General features: G+C 48.2%; 1 protein-coding gene across 1 annotated transcript in view; it reads left to right on the top strand.

The window, feature by feature from the left end:
* The window catches only part of PLCE1 (phospholipase C epsilon 1), a 415,545-nt gene that overhangs the window by 305,659 nt on the left and 94,086 nt on the right, over nucleotides 1–15,800 (top strand). The window lies entirely within an intron of this gene.

Consider the following 15,800-nt stretch of genomic DNA (forward strand, 5'->3'; position numbering starts at 1 on the left):
GGTTTTATATGGCGTAACATTTTAATAAGATTTGATCTGCAGGCAGATGATTAGAATAGGCGTGCAGCACACCAGATGCAAACTTTACTTTTTTTTTTTTTTTTATAAAGCTTAAAAAATAAAACCAAAGAAACAAACCAAATAAAGCCATGTCTGTTAGTTTAAATCATATTATTTTCAATCATAGGTGTAATTAAGGAATTACATGTCGTTTGTGCACAATATGCAGATAATATCTTGACTCAGTCATTACATTTTGAAGCTTAAACAATAATGACATTTTTAAGGATGCTAAGGGACCTTTAGTTACAGAGAATATTGGGAGGTAATTACTTTCCATCTCTGAAATAAGCCTGCAGTTTCCTGTTAGTCTGCTTATTTCATTTACCTGCAATTCGAAATCTCATTTTAGCGAAATAATTTGTTTTGCTGAATAATTTTCTTAATATTATTAAAAGCATCTGGTTGAAGACGGGGTTGAGGTATCCTGAGACTGGGGCCAATGTTTCTGTGTTTTTTTTTTTTCTTATGCTGTGACTTTTTAAATGCATTTTTTATATATCTTGTTAAGTTTCAGCTACATTCGCTATCTCCCTTAGTACTGGTGCACATTATCTGTGAAAATGACATTACTATGTTACAGTATTTTATATAGGTCATTAACGCTATGGGTGATTTAAAGTGTACTAGATAAATGACCTCACTGTGTGCTGTGCATTGGGTCTCCCTATGTAATCTGCAGGCCATCTTTCGGGTGATATTTTTGGCGCTGACACAGGACTCTGGCACTGCACAAGGATTAATGTCGGCTATGAAGCGAGAAGCTCAGTATTGTATATTCTGTATTCTTTGGACATCCTGTTTACCAATTCCAGCTATTCCATAAATACAAGAAGTGTCTAGTGTAAAATGTTGCTCGCATTGGCATTACCTGGTCCGGCATCCTTTTTTTCCCTGCTTCGGGGCTGTGCTTAGGCAAATGCACATGCCCCTTCCTGTTACTAGGCCGCACATCTGTTTTGTATCTGCTGTATTCAGAAGGGACTGAGGGGTCTATTTACTAAGCTGCGTTAGGAGCAGAGCCATAACTAAACTTTCTACTTCAGGGTCCATAGGGTATCCACAGGTTACCTTGGGGTATAGGTGTGACGTCAGTCATCGGGCACCATAGAGTTAAGCTTTCAGCCTCCCAGGATGCACTAGGGTCCGCCTCCTATACCCCGCCCCCGAGCCAAGGCACCTCAGTTTAGTTTGGTGCCCGGCCGGAGTCGGGTGCACCTGTTGGAGTGGGGGCTAAGAAGAGCCCCTGAAGCTTTCCTGCATGCAGCTGTGGCTGCACATCTGGATGTACAGCATGGACAGTCAGTCCTGACGTTCATGCTGTCTTCCCTACACCCCCGCCGGTACCAGAACGCCGGTACCGATCCGGGGATGCTGGTGAGCATCTGGGGTCACAGCTAGCGGTGACCCCAGATTTTCCGGACCATGGCCGGATTCAAGGGGGACAGCAAGGTAAGCAGAGGGGTGCCGCGGTGGGTCCCCGCTGTTACATGGTCCAGAGTCCCCAGGCAGGGGGCTCCCTGGGGACTGGCTGCAGCGTGGAGCCAGGTAAGAACCTGCGCTTCCACTACCCCCCTGGGACAGCGGACCGCAGCAGAGCGGTAGCGCTGCGGCGTCCCGGGGGTTAAATGCATGCCAGGGGAGCGCCCCTTCCCTGTCTCACAACCGGCGCCTCCCCCGCTGCACAGAGCCCTCTCTGCACTCTGCCGACTCGCCCTGTGGCAGCGCTCCTCTCCCTGGCCAGCCTCCTCTCTGCTCCTCGGCGGCCATCTTCCTGAACGCATGGTGAACGCTGCTGGAAGCCTGGAAGGAAGCATCTTGGTCTGGGTCCCCCTGCATACCTCTCCTCCGCTGTGGTCAGGTCTGTGTATGCAGCACTGTGTCCTACCAGACCCTGTGTCTGCGTAGTTGAGTGATCAGCGCTGGTTAGTGCAGGAATTGATTTTCTTTGCATTGTATGTGACTGTGCTAGTGCTGCTGCCTGTATCTTCTATTCTGACTGTCAACTTTATTACTGTCCCTGTTCTTTCTGCTAAGCCCTTGCGGTGCGGTGCTGCAGGGTGGTCTTTCACCTCTTTAAAATACAATTGGTGAGAGGGGTCACATACTTAGTACCATCATGTCTGAAAGTGATTTTCCTCTCCGGCTACAGTGTACTACGTGTAAAGTACCTTTAGCGGAGGGGGAGGGTAGCGCGGAGGGCCTCTGCCGGCAGTGTTTGTCAATGGCGCGGCCTATTACGGTTACAGCACCGGTACAGGAGCCGCCCTGGGCTTGTTTCGCTCAGGCGCTTACAACCTTAGTGGGCCAGTTAGCTCCGCAGCCCGCGTTTACACAGATGGGTTTGTCCCAGCAGTCAGTGGTGTCGTCACCCATGCAGGGTTTCCCAAGACAATTGGTGGTACCCAGCAGTCTCCCTATTTCCCCTCTCCCGGTTTCTCAAGAGCCGGCGTGGGTTAACTCCCTGACGAGTTCTGTATAGCACTTGTCGGATGTGTTGCAGGGGGAGACTGTGATGCGGCCAAATAAACGGCCGGTGGCATCTCTGTCGGCTCCTTATGAGGATGACGAAGGGACGTCTGATGATGCGGAGATTCTGGATCCTTACGATCAGGAACCTCTCCATACTAAGGACGCTGACGCTAGGTCCAAGGTATATCTTCCTGGACTTATTCGGGCAGTCCACACAGCCTTGGTGATTGAGGACGAAGTTCCCCCAGCTGCTAAATCCAAGTATGCCTTTTTTAAGGATGTGAAGGGTGACGCCACAGTCTTTCCTCTTTCGGGTCAGTTAATGGACCATTTAGAGGAGGAGTGGAAACAGCCTGGCAAGCGATACCAGCCGCAGAGGCGCCTGGCAGTGGCTTATCCGTTCGCGGATAATTATTTTGCTAAGTGGGAATCCCCTCCACAGGTGGATTCTCATGTGACACGTCTTGTCCGTAGTGCCACATTGCCGATGCCATCCATGTCCTCCCTTAAGGATGCTACGGACCGCAAGGTGGAGATCTGCCTGAAGTCCGCTTATTCCCTCGCGGGGGGGGGCAGCGCGGCCAGCTATGGCCATTTGCTGGGTTGCCAGAGCGATGGAGCGCTGGGCGGATTCATTGGAGGCGTCCTTTGATTCCGACTGTCCGACTGAACAAACGGAGTTGATTGGTAATCTCCGTGATTCGGCCACATATATCAACGAGGCGGCCTTAGACATTAGTACACTGGTGTCTCGAATTTCTTCAGCAGCGGTGGCTGCTCATCGCACCTTGTGGTTGCGATCCTGGATGGCGGACGCTGACTCCAAAAAGGGTTTGGAGGCGTTGCCCTTTAACGGAGAAGTTCTCTTCGGTCCAGATCTGGTCAAGATTGTGGCCACGCTGGCGGCAGCCAAATCGGCATGTCTCCCGTCGGCCGCGGCTCCTTCTGGTTCAGGACCATCGTCCTTTCGGTCTTATAGGGCCCAGGGCAAGCCCAAACCACAGTCTTTTCCCCGACAGGCTGGTCCCAAAAAATCGGCCAAGCCCCGGAAGCAGGCATGGAGTACCAGACGTCCGGCCCCTAAGCCTGATGACAAGCCTGCGGCCTGACGGTCCAGGCCTCCCGTTGGGGGGTCCCAAAGTGGGAGGCCACCTGCTGCAGTTCGCCCGGTGTTGGTCGGTCACCATGACAGACACTTGGGTTCTCGAGGTGGTCTCTCTTTCCGGCACAGACCCCCGGCTCGGTTCTTCACCACGGGTCTACCATCAGACCAGAACAAGGCCACGGAGCTGCGGAAGGTCTTGCACACTATGCTCCAGGCTGGAGTTATAGTGCCTGTTCCATTCTCCCAGAGGGGCCAGGGTTTCTATTCAAATCTTTTTTTGGTGCAGAAACCCAATGGGTCGTATCGTCCGATTCTCAACCTCAAAGCTCTCAACAAGTCTTTGCGGGTGCCGAAGTTTCGGATGGAGACCCTACGGTCCATCATTCTGGCGCTGGAACCTGGGGACTACATGGTGTCATTGGACATACAGGACGCTTACCTGCATGTCCCTATTCTTTTGCGCCATCAACAGTTCCTCAGGTTTGCAATCCGCAGTGACCACTTTCAGTTTCGGGCGTTACCTTTTGGCCTGGCGACAGCACCGCGTGTGTTCACCAAGGTGATGGCGGTCATGGCGGCTTCTCTGCGGCTGCAGGGAGTCCGCATGTTGCCGTACTTGGATGACCTGTTATTAGTGGCAGGATCTCCAGAGCTCCTTCTACGCCACTTGGACCTGACCATTGCGCTGCTGCAACGGCACGGCTGGTTAATCAACTGGCAGAAGTCCACTCTAATCCCGTCTCGGCGGATTCTGCACCTCGGAGCCTTATTAGACTCGGGACAGCAAAGGATCTTTGTGACGGAGGAAAAGATCTCTGCTTTACAGTCGAGGGTGCGCAGTTGTCTGCACAGCCGCCAGGTGTCTCTACACTCGGCGATGAGGTTACTGGGCTCCATGGTGTCAGTGCTCGACATGGTGGAATATGCCCAGTTTCACTCCAGACCTCTGCAGCACCTGATCCTGTCCAAGTGGAACGGGCTGCCTCAGTCTCTAAAGTCCCAGACGATAGTGCTCACCCCGGAGGTTTGCCTGTCCCTTGCCTGGTGGTTGCAGACGACCCATCTCAGCAAGGGACGTCCGTTCTGGGTATCAAATTGGGTCCTGTTGACAACGGACGCCAGTCTTTGGGGCTGGGGAGCAGTTTCGGGTCCACACTTGTTCCAGGGCAGGTGGACGCCGACAGAAGCGGAGCTTCCAATAAATATCTTGGAACTCCGTGCGGTCTTCAATGCTCTCCAGCAGGCACATCGGGTTCTCCAGGGTCGTCCGGTGCAGGTCCAGTCGGACAACGCTACCACCGTGGCCTACATAAACAGGCAAGGAGGAACCCGAAGTCGGGTGGCTCTCGTAGAGGTGTCTCTGATCCTGGTATGGGCGCAGCGCAATCTTCCGGCCATATCAGCGGTCTTCATCCCGGGAGTGCTAAATTGGGAGGCGGACTTTCTAAGTCGCCAGGACGTTCATCCGGGGGAATGGTCCCTGCACCCGGACGTTTTTCAACTGCTGGTGGACAGGTGGGGTCTTCCAGAGATCGACCTCATGGCGTCCCGGCACAACAACATGTTGCCGGTGTACGGGTCTCGCACAAGAGACGAAGAGGCGTCTCTGGTGGATGCTCTGTCCGTCCGGTGGACGTTCCGGTTCGCATACCTGTTTCCTCCGGTTTTCCTTCCTCCACGGGTTATCCGGAAATTCAAACAGGAAGGAGGGACGCTCCTGTTGATAGCTCCCGCGTGGCCCAGACGGCACTGGTTCTCAGACCTTCAGGGTCTGTGCGTGGACAGTCCTCTGCGGTTGCCGCTACAACCGGACCTTCTGTCGCAGGGTCCTTGTCTTCACCCGGACCTGGCTCGGCTGTCTTTGATGGCGTGGCTGTTGAGACAGCCATGTTGAGGTCCAGGGGGTTTTCCAGATCTGTGGTGCGTACCATGTTGCGAGCTCGGAAACCGTCGTCCGCGAGGATATACCATCGCGTGTGGCATACGTTCTTCCAATGATGTCGACCGAGAGGTTATGCACCGCGGGAGTTTCGTCTGTCTAGGATACTTGCCTTCCTACAAGCGGAACTAGATCATGGGCTTCGCCTTGCTTCTTTGAAGGTACAGGTTTCGGCCCTGTCTGTCTGGTTTCACCGTAGGATTGCTACAATCCCGGATGTGCGCACCTTTATGCATGGTGTTCTCCGCATTCAGCCGCCCTTTGTTCCACCTGTTGCGCCTTGGGATTTGGCTGTGGTCCTGAGGGCTCTCCAGGGACCGCCGTTTGAACCACTGGGCTCAGTGGATCTTAAATGGCTAACAGCTAAGACTGTTTTCCTTCTGGCCATAGCTTCGGCCAGACGTGTTTCTGATTTAGGGGCTCTCTCTTGTAGACCCCCTTTCTTGATTTTTCATGGGAACAGGGCAGTGCTCCGCACTCGGCCTGAATTTCTTCCCAAAGTTGTTTCCCAGTTTCATGTTAACGAGGAAATAGTTGTTCCGGCCTTTAACTCACCTGGTCTTTCAGTGGGTGAGGCCACTTTGGATGTTGTGCGGGCCTTAAGGACTTATGTTGACCGCACTTCTTCGTTTAGGAAGTCGGACGCCTTGTTTGTCCTCTATGGCTTCCGTAAAAAGGGTTGGCCTGCTTCAAAGCAAACTTTGGTAGCCTGGATCCGTATGGCTATTTCTGAAGCTTATCTTCATGAAAGTCTGCCGGTTCCTCCTTCTTTGAAGGCTCATTCCACTAGGTCTGTGGGTCCTTCGTGGGCAGCTTGACGTGGTGCCTCTGCAGTCCAGATCTGCAAGGCTGCTACGTGGTCCTCTGTCCATACCTTATTATTTTTATTTATTTATTAACAGTTTCTTATATAGCGCAGCATATTCCGTTGCGCTTTACAATTGGAAACATTGATAGAACAAAACAGGGTAATAACAGACAGACATAGAGGTAAGAGGGCCCTGCTTGCAAGCTTACAATCTATAGGGAAATAGGCATTGATACACAAGGATAGGTGCTATATATTGCAATTTGGTCTGGCCAGAATGCAGAGTTTCTTGGTGGGCTGCATGATCCAGTCACACAGGAATGTCGGCAAAATGTCAGGAGTATGTGAAAGAAAGACAATATGTGAGGTTATGTGTGGACTGTGAGAGGGGATGTGATAAGACATGGAAGCTATGAAGGTTATGTGGTCGGTTCTGGAATCTGATAAGCTTGTCTGAAGAGGTGAGTTTTCAGGGAACGCTTGAAGGATTGAAGAGTAGAGGTAAGTCTTATTGTGTGTGGTAAGGCATTCCATAGAGTGGGTGCAGCCCGAAGAAAGTCCTGTAACCGTAAATGGGAGCAAGTAATGCATGGGGATGAGAGACGCAGATCTTGTGCTGAGCGGAGAGGTCGGGTTGGGAGATATTTTGAGATGAGTGAAGAGATGTATGTTGGTGTAATTCGGTTAATGGCCTTATGTGTAAGTAACAGTATTTTGTATTGAATACAGTAGAAAACCGGCAACCAATGGAGGGACTGACAGAGCGGGGCAGCAGACGATGAACATTTGGCAAGGAAGATAAGCCTTGCAGCTGCATTCATAATGGATTGTAATGGCGATAGCCTGTTTTTGGGAAGACCTGCATTGACTATTGCAATAGTCAATGCAGGAAATAATGAGTGAATGGATTAGAGTTTTTGCAGTGTCTTGTGTGAGATATGGTCGAATTTTGTATATGTTTTTTAGATGTATGTAACATGATTTTGAGACAGATTGAATGTTGGGAACAAAGGACAATTCAGAATCAAGGATGACACCAAGGCAGCGAGCTTGTGGGGTGGGGTGGATTGTTGAGTTATCAACAGTGATAAAGAGATCAGATTGGTAACTGTTATTGGCCGGTGGAAATATAATTAATTCTGTTTTAGAAATATTAAGTTTCAGGTAGCAAGATGACATCCAAGATGAAATGGCAGAAATACATTCAGTGACACGGACCAATACAGATGGTGATAAATCTGGAGAGGATAGGTAGATTTGAGTATCATCCGCATACAGATGGTACTGAAATCCAAAAGAGCGGATTAGTTTGCCAAGATAGGTGGTATAGATTGAGAATAGCAAAGGACCTAAGACAGAGCCTTGCGGTACTCCAACTGATAGAGGTAGCGAAGAGGAGGCAGAATCAGAAAAACGAACAGAAAAAGAGCGATCAGATAGGTAGGAAGAGAACCAAGAAAGGGCTGTGTCCTTAAGACCTAGGGATTGTAATGTTTGTACGAGAAGAGAGTGGTCAACAGTGTCAAAAGCAGCAGAGAGATCTAGAAGAATTAGATGTGAGTAATGGCCTTTAGCCTTGGCAGTGACCAAATCATTTACTACCTTAGTCAGTACTGTCTCTGTGGAGTGCTGGGAACGGAAGCCAGACTGAAGTGGGTCCAATAAGTTGTGGGTGTTAAGAAAGTGTGTGAGGCGGGTGTAGACAAGTCTCTCCTGTAGCTTGGAGGGGCATGGGAGCTGGGAGATAGGACGGTAATTAGAGAGAGTGTTAGGGTCAGAATTTTGTTTTTTCAGAATGGGAGTAATCACTGCATGCTTGAACAGTGATGGAAAGATGCCAGTAGAAAGAGAGAGATTACAGATTTTAGTTAGGGTTGGGATGAGCACAGGACACAGAGCTTTACTAATTTGTGAGGGTATAGGATCTAGAGGAGAGGTAATAGAGTAGGAGGATGAGAAGAGTGTAGATACTTCATCTTCATTTGTGGGGTCAAATGAAGAGAATGTGCCAGAGGGTTCAGGTAGAGAATTGAGTAGGTCACTAGCTGAGCAAGAGAATAACATTTAATTTTGGATATTATCAATCTTGTCCTTGAAATAGGAAGCAAGATCTTGTGCACAGATAGTAGCAGGTGGCTTGGGTGAGGGAGGGTAAGAAGCAGTTTAAATGTATTAAAAAGTCGCTTGGGGTTAGAGGCTTGAGCAGAGATAAGAGATTGGAAATATATTTGCTTGGCAGTGTCCAGAGCAGTACGATAAGAGTTGTAGATAGACTTATATGTGAGGAAGTCACTTGGAGTGCGAGACTTTCGACAACTGACGTTCTACTTTACGTGAGAGTTTTTGTAGATGCCTTGTTAAGTTAGAATGCCACGGTTGACGTCTGAGTCTACGCGGAGTGTAATGGGTAGCTGGAGCTACTTCATCGAGGGCTTTTACTAGAATCTGGTTTAGCTGTGATGCAGCAGTCTCAGGAGAAGTGAGTGCAGAAATTGGTGAGAGTTGTTGTTGTAGAGAGGTAGATAGTTGTTGAAAGTTAATCACATTAATATTTCTGCGGGTTTTAGGAGGTTTGGTTGATTTCACTGACATTGAGGTTGATGTAATGGAGGAAAGTGTGCAGGTGATAAGATTGTGATCTGAGAGAGGGAAAGGAGCATTAGTGAAATCAGAAACTGAGCATAGTCTGGTAAATACAAGATCAAGGCAGTGGCCCTCCTTATGAGTAGAGGAGTCAGTCCATTGGGAGAGGCCAAGAGAGGAGGTTAGAGAGAGTAGTTTGGAGGCATGAGGAGATTGTGGACTGTCAATGGGGATATTGAAATCACCCATAATGATGGTGGAGATGTCTGAGGATAGGAAGTGAGGGAGCCAGGCTGAAAAATGTTCCAGAAATTGTTGCGGTGGCCCAGGCGGGCGATAGATAACAGCAACTCACAGAGAGAAAGGGGTGAAAGTCCTGATAGAATGTACTTCAAATGATGTAAATGTGAGTGAAGGTACCTGTGGGAGAACTGTGAATGTGAAAGATTGGGAGAGTAATATTCCTACCCCACCTCCTTTACAATTGCCAGGCCTGGAGGTGTGTGAGAAGTGTAGGTCACCATGTGAAAGTGCAGCAGGGGAGACAGTGTCTGATTGTGTGAGCCATGTTTCTGTTATTGCCAGAAGGTTGAGGTTAGTTGAAATAAAGAAGTCATGGATGGATGTTAATTTGTTGCAGACAGAGCGTGCATTCCATAAGGCACATTTTAGTGACTTGGATGGTGAAGGGAGGCACGCAATGTTTATGAGGTTAGCTGGATTTATAGTTCGTTGTGGGTGTGGCATGTGGGTTGGGCCTGGATTTGGAGATATGTCACCAGCTAATAGAAGCAAAAGGAGCGAGATATAAATATATTTGTGGGATTTGACTGAATGTTTGTTATGGCGAGAGGTTGTGGATGTTATTGTCAATGTGTTTAGATAAGTTAAAAGCTCATATGTGTTTGTAAGAGAAGAGGAAAGTACTGAGGCAGCAATATGTACAGAAGGATGAGCTGCAGGGAGAGTAAAGGATGTAGTAGTCTTAGAGATGATTCCATGGAGTGAGAGCATTAATAGAAGTATCTGATACATTTTTGCAATACATTCAATAATGTACAACACACAAACTACTGCTAAGGAATGATATTGTAATTACCTTGTCGTAGATGTTGTTCAATGTTTGTTCAACTGTTTTTTTTAACTGTTATATAATTACACTTTGTGTTATAACACACTTAGTGCTTATAATACACCTTCGTGAGGTATTACAGGTTTGACACCTTCGCCTCTCAGGATGCTTCCTTCGGGCGGCGGATTCTCCTTTCAGCACAGGAGCGTCCCCACCCTTAAAGGATACTGCTTTGGGACATCCCCAAGGTATCCTGTGGATACCCTATGGACCCTGAAGTAGAAAATATGAGATATGGTAAGAACTTACCTTTGTTATCTCTATTTCTACGAAGTCCATAGGGTTCCGCAGGACTCCCGCCCTGTCCCACCTGTGCTGCAGATGGGCTTTGGTCTGGTCACCGGTTTTCCCGTCTCCCTCTGGTGAGAGTGTGATTCTTGTGTGTATCCAGATCTTCTTTCTCTCTCTTCCTTCTCCTCCTCCGGCCTATGGCTTGGTAACTAACTGAGGTGCCTTGGCTCGGGGGCGGGGTATAGGAGGGGGACCCTAGTGCATCCTGGGAGGCTGAAAGCTTAACTCTATGGTGCCCGATGACTGACGTCACACCTATACCCCAAGGTATCCTGTGGAACCCTATGGACTTCGTAGAAATAGAGATAACAAAGGTAAGTTCTTACCATATCTCATATTTTTTGGTGCCCTGTGCCAGAAAGAACATTGGCGCCCCCCTCATTTTTCAAAGGGACCTAATGCACCCAAAAAATGGCCATGCCTTCATGGGGAAGGGCCAGGGAATAGAAAGGAGAGGCCAGGAGATGCTGGGGATGAAATAAGAGGAAGCTACAAACAAGAATGATAATAAACAAAAATTTGACAGGCCCAAACAGCGCCCCCTGACCTGTGGTGCCCTGTGCGATGGCACCGGACGCACTACCCTAGCTACGGCCCTGGTTAGGAGATAAAGTGAACGGTGATAAGGTACCAGCCAATCAGCTCCTAACTGCCATGTTACAAACTGTGTTTGAAAAATGACAGTTAGGAGCTGATTGGCTGGTACCTTATCACCGTTCACTTTATCTCCTAACACAGCTTAGTAAATAGACCCCTGAATTTAAAAGTATGTTTAATGCACATTACAGTGCCTGAGTATTTTTATTCTATATACTGTGGTCTGTGTATTTATCTGATTAGAGTTGAAATATAGCAACAGCTAAAGGCAAAGTATTCTTGAGAGAGGCTATACTGTAGGGACTGTAATGTGGTTTCTGAAATTGAGACCGTGTTCTCTGTTGTAGAATTGTGTTGGTTAATCATCCATGTTATAAAGTTTACTCATTCTGGTCACAGCAAAGGTTACCCCATACCATTATCTTCGCTGTGTGTTGTTGCTTGAACAGAGAAGTATATTTTCTGCAGCAGGCTATGGGCCCAGACGCAACACAACAGAAGAATACAGTATATTTTTTTAGTAAAATGTGCCAAAGTCTGCACTTCAAAAGGAAATAAGGGAAAAAAGAGTTTAGACTAGTAATGGATAATGTACATAATAATTATTAGCTGTGGAAATGTAAGGCTGAGATGCTGCTATCCAGAGATGACTTGTGGGAGGTTATTATTACTATAACCAGAGCAGAGGCTAATAACCCAGAATGGGTTAAGGAAGACAGACCAATACTAGCACTTATTAATTCAAAATGACCAGCTAATTCATATAAAATGTGAGACTGCTGTAAGAGACTTATAGGATGCATAACTAAAGTAAGATGTTTCTGCTAAGGAAACTATATCAGATGAGTCTTGGCAATGGACATACAGGAGCATATAAATGGAATGCTGGACACTATAGCACAAGCTTCAGTCAATGGGTGAAAACAAAAAGTGTAACCATGTGGTAGCCATACTTCTGGGCCAGGTACCTGACACATACAGTGCACTGATTAATGTCCTGAGAACAAAAGCAGGATAAACAGTAGACTCTGAAAATCATGTTTATAGATGAACACCAGTGTAGAAAGCAGCTCATACATGACATGGAAAGTGACTTCAGAATGGTCCTTAAAAGCACAGATATAAAAGGTGGGATGTACTAAGCAAAGCATCCTACTGCCAATTATCGGGTACATACCGGCGATAATATTGTCGGTATGTACCTAGAAAATCGCAAAGGACAGCTCTCCCGGTAAGAGCTGTCCTTTGCAATACAGGGATTTCTGGGTTTATGACCAAGAAGTCCCTCTGGTGATCTTATGCGCATGCACAGAAGGACTAGCGTGCTGCAGTGGGAGCTGGGAGGGATCCGATTGAATCCCACTCAGGAGATGTTCCGAAAAGAAGCCCATAGGCGTTACCCACTTAATTGCTTAGTACATATGAGAAATGCTGTAAAACCCCCAAAAACTGCATTTTCAGGGGGTTTATCGCATTTCTGCCCTTAGTACATCTCACCCAAAGTCACACAATATGGAAACAAAAACATATTCTAGATGCAAGAATCAGGAACAATTAAAGAAATTGTGCTCAAATGGAAAACAGAGCAATATAATAAATACAAAATGATCCAGGCAGACCATTAAACCCACACTGTGATGTATGCAAAAACCAGTGGAAGGGAACTATTAAAGCAAGAGAAAGTCATCTGTCCCATTGCTGCTGCATAGTTGTGGCAGTGTCAAGTTATGTATAGTGTCCCCGCTAGAATGTGGACAGGGCGCGGAGGGTCTGGGCACGGAGTATCGGCCAGAAAGGCAGCATGGCGAACAATTCATCACGCTAGGTGTGAGCGCTGGGCTTCCCCCAAGCTCTCCCCTCACGCTGAAAGATGCCATGCCCACCCGCGAGACACTGCGAGGCACAGGGCAGGCTGTTTTAGCGGGGCACTAAAAGGACAGAGCGCATTTTGCCCATTTAAAATCGGGCAGGACACCGCTCCCCGCTAATACAGCCTATTGGGAACACAGTAATAGAGTCCTAAACCATTAACATTGATCTGTTAATGCTGTATGCCCCTGAACATAGCTTTTCAGTGATTGCTCAGAGCATCATACAGTCTGTTCTGTGGATGGATTTACAGTGTTCATTGTTCTTCATTAATAATAAATGTCATTGTTACTGTAGAATGATGGGCTTTAAATTGTATAGAGTTGGCCTTCTAGCCCTAGACTAACAAACCGCAACATTTGCTGCTATGAGATCATAGCAGACATCCTTTTCCTTGGCACAAACCTGAATGGTCCAGGCCAATCTGCCAACATTTCTGATTTTATATACAGTAGAGGTGATAGTACTTCCTGATGATCAAATAATGACGTGCACTTGATGTAGCTGCACCTGGCTCTAATTACCTCTTTTATTGATATGGAAGCAGTAAAGTTGCACGCACTTTTTCACACATGGCTTTTTCATGTTGGTTTATTTTTTGTTGAATAAATAATGACATAATATAAATCTGTAATGGGTAATTTATCAAATAAGATTAGAGCTATCAAATTCCAGGACTTCGTGGGGGCTAGATAATGATTTATTGTATCCTGATCAGCCATAACATTAAAACCACCTGCCTAATATTGTGTAGGTCCCCCTTGCGCTACCAAAACAGCTGTGAGCCATTGAGGCATGGACTCCATAAGACCTCTGAAGGTGTCCTGTGGCATCTGGCACCAAGACGGTAGCAGCACATCCTTTAGGTCCTGTAAATTGTGAGGTGGGGCCACTGGCATCACAAGGGGGGTGCGTTCCGCACCTGGGTGTCACCAGCCAAGGGTTGACACCAAAGTGCTGGCTCCCTCTCAGTGACAGGAGCCCGGTACTGCATTATGTGCAGCACTCTGCTCCTAGCACAGTGAAGGAGCCAGCACTTCACACAGGCTGGCGCAGCCGGCACCCCTGGTGTGACAAAAAATGATTGTTTGGGCCACGCCCCCACCTGCGAGGCTACGCCCCCTTAATTGCAGTACAAGCTCCCGTCACCGGGTGCAAGAACAGGTAGGGACGCCACTCGGTGACGCCTTCATTTCTTGGACTTGTTTTCCAGCTCATCCCACAGATGCACAATCTGATTTAGATGTGGGAAATTTGGAGGCCAAGTCAACACCTTGAACTCTGTCATGTTTCTCAAACCATTCTTTAAAATTTTTGCAGTGTGGCAGGACGCATTATCCTGCTGAAAGAGGCCACTGTCATCAGAATTGCATTGCCATGAAGGTGTGTACTTGGTCTGCAACAATGTTTAGGTAGCTGGTAAATCCCCCTGCAGCAGTGCCCCTATAGTAATGTCCCCTGAGATAATGCGCCTGTAGTAGTGCCCATATAGTAATGCCCCTGTAGTAGTCCCCATATGATAATGGCCCCATAGCAATGCCCCTGTAGTAGTACCCATATTGTAATGCCCATATGTTAATACCCCCATAGTAATGCCGCTGTAGAGCCCATGCTCCCATATTAATGCCATTATAGTAATGCCTATGCCCCCATAATAATATCCCTGTGGCTAGGCCCATGCTCCCATAATAATGCCCCTGTGGTAATGCCCATGCCCCCATAATAATGCCCCTGTGCTAATGCCCATGCCCCCATAATAATGCCCCTGTGGTAATGCCTCTGTAGTGCCCATGCCCCGATAGTAATGCCCCTGTAGTGCTCATGCCCCAATAGTAATGCGCCTGTAGTGCTCATGCCCCTGTAGTTCCCATGCCCCCATAGTAATACCCCTGTGGTAATGCCCATGCCCCCATAGTAATGCCCCTGTGGTAATTCCCATGCCCCCATAATAATGCCCCTGTAGTGCTCATGCCACATTAGTAATGCCCCTTATTGCCCATGCCCCCATAATAATGCCCCTGTGGTAATGCCCATGCCCCCATAGTAATGCCCTTATGGTAATGCCCATGCCCCCATAATAATGCCCCTGTGGTAATGCCCATGCCCCCATAATAATGCCCCTGTGATAATGCCTATGCCCCCATAATAATGCCCCTGTAGTGCAGCTTATTAAAAAAAATGACTTACCTTGAACCCTGCTCCTGCATCCAGCGTCGCGTCCGGTCCGCTGGCTGCTCCTCGGAACTATGGGGGAGACGTCATGACGTCTCCCCCATAGTGCCCGTGGGGAGAGCCGGAAGCTGGAGTTCGGGAGAGAACTCCAGCCTCCGGCTCCGGCTACACCGCATCGCTGCAGAGAAGGAGCCGGGCGCCCGCTGGTAATAAATATTACAAGCGGACGTCCGCCTTGGAGCCTCTCTGCAGCGGCGGGCTGGCGGTCACTGGCACCAGGTACAGCAGCGCACCCAGTGCACGTGCACCTCCAGCCCCCCCTAGTTGCGGCCCTGCCCAAAGCATCACACTGCCTCCTCCGGCTTGCCTTCTTCCCATAATGCATACTTGTGACATCTGTTCCATCAGGAAAACGATGCACACGCATCTGGCCGTCCAAATGATGTAAAAAAAAATGTGATCATCAGACCAGGCCACCTGCCCATTGTAGGCGCTTTTGGCGGAGAACAGGGGTCAACATGGACACTCTGAGCGGTCTGCGGCTGTGCAGCTCTATATGCAGCAAGTGTGTTATGATGCCTTTCTATCATAGCCAGCATTACATTTTCAGCAATTTGTGCTACAGTAGCTTTTCTGTGGGATAGGACCAGATAGGCTAGCCTTCTCTCCCCACGCGCATTAATGAGCCTTGCGCACCAATGACCCTATCGCCACTTCACCAGCTGTCCTTCCATGGACCATTTTTGGTAGACACTAACCACTGCATACCGGG

The sequence above is a fragment of the Taudactylus pleione genome, unplaced genomic scaffold (genome assembly GCF_031769625.1).
Source record: "Taudactylus pleione unplaced genomic scaffold, aTauple2 ptg000016l, whole genome shotgun sequence".
Taxonomy (NCBI): Eukaryota; Metazoa; Chordata; class Amphibia; order Anura; family Myobatrachidae; genus Taudactylus; species Taudactylus pleione.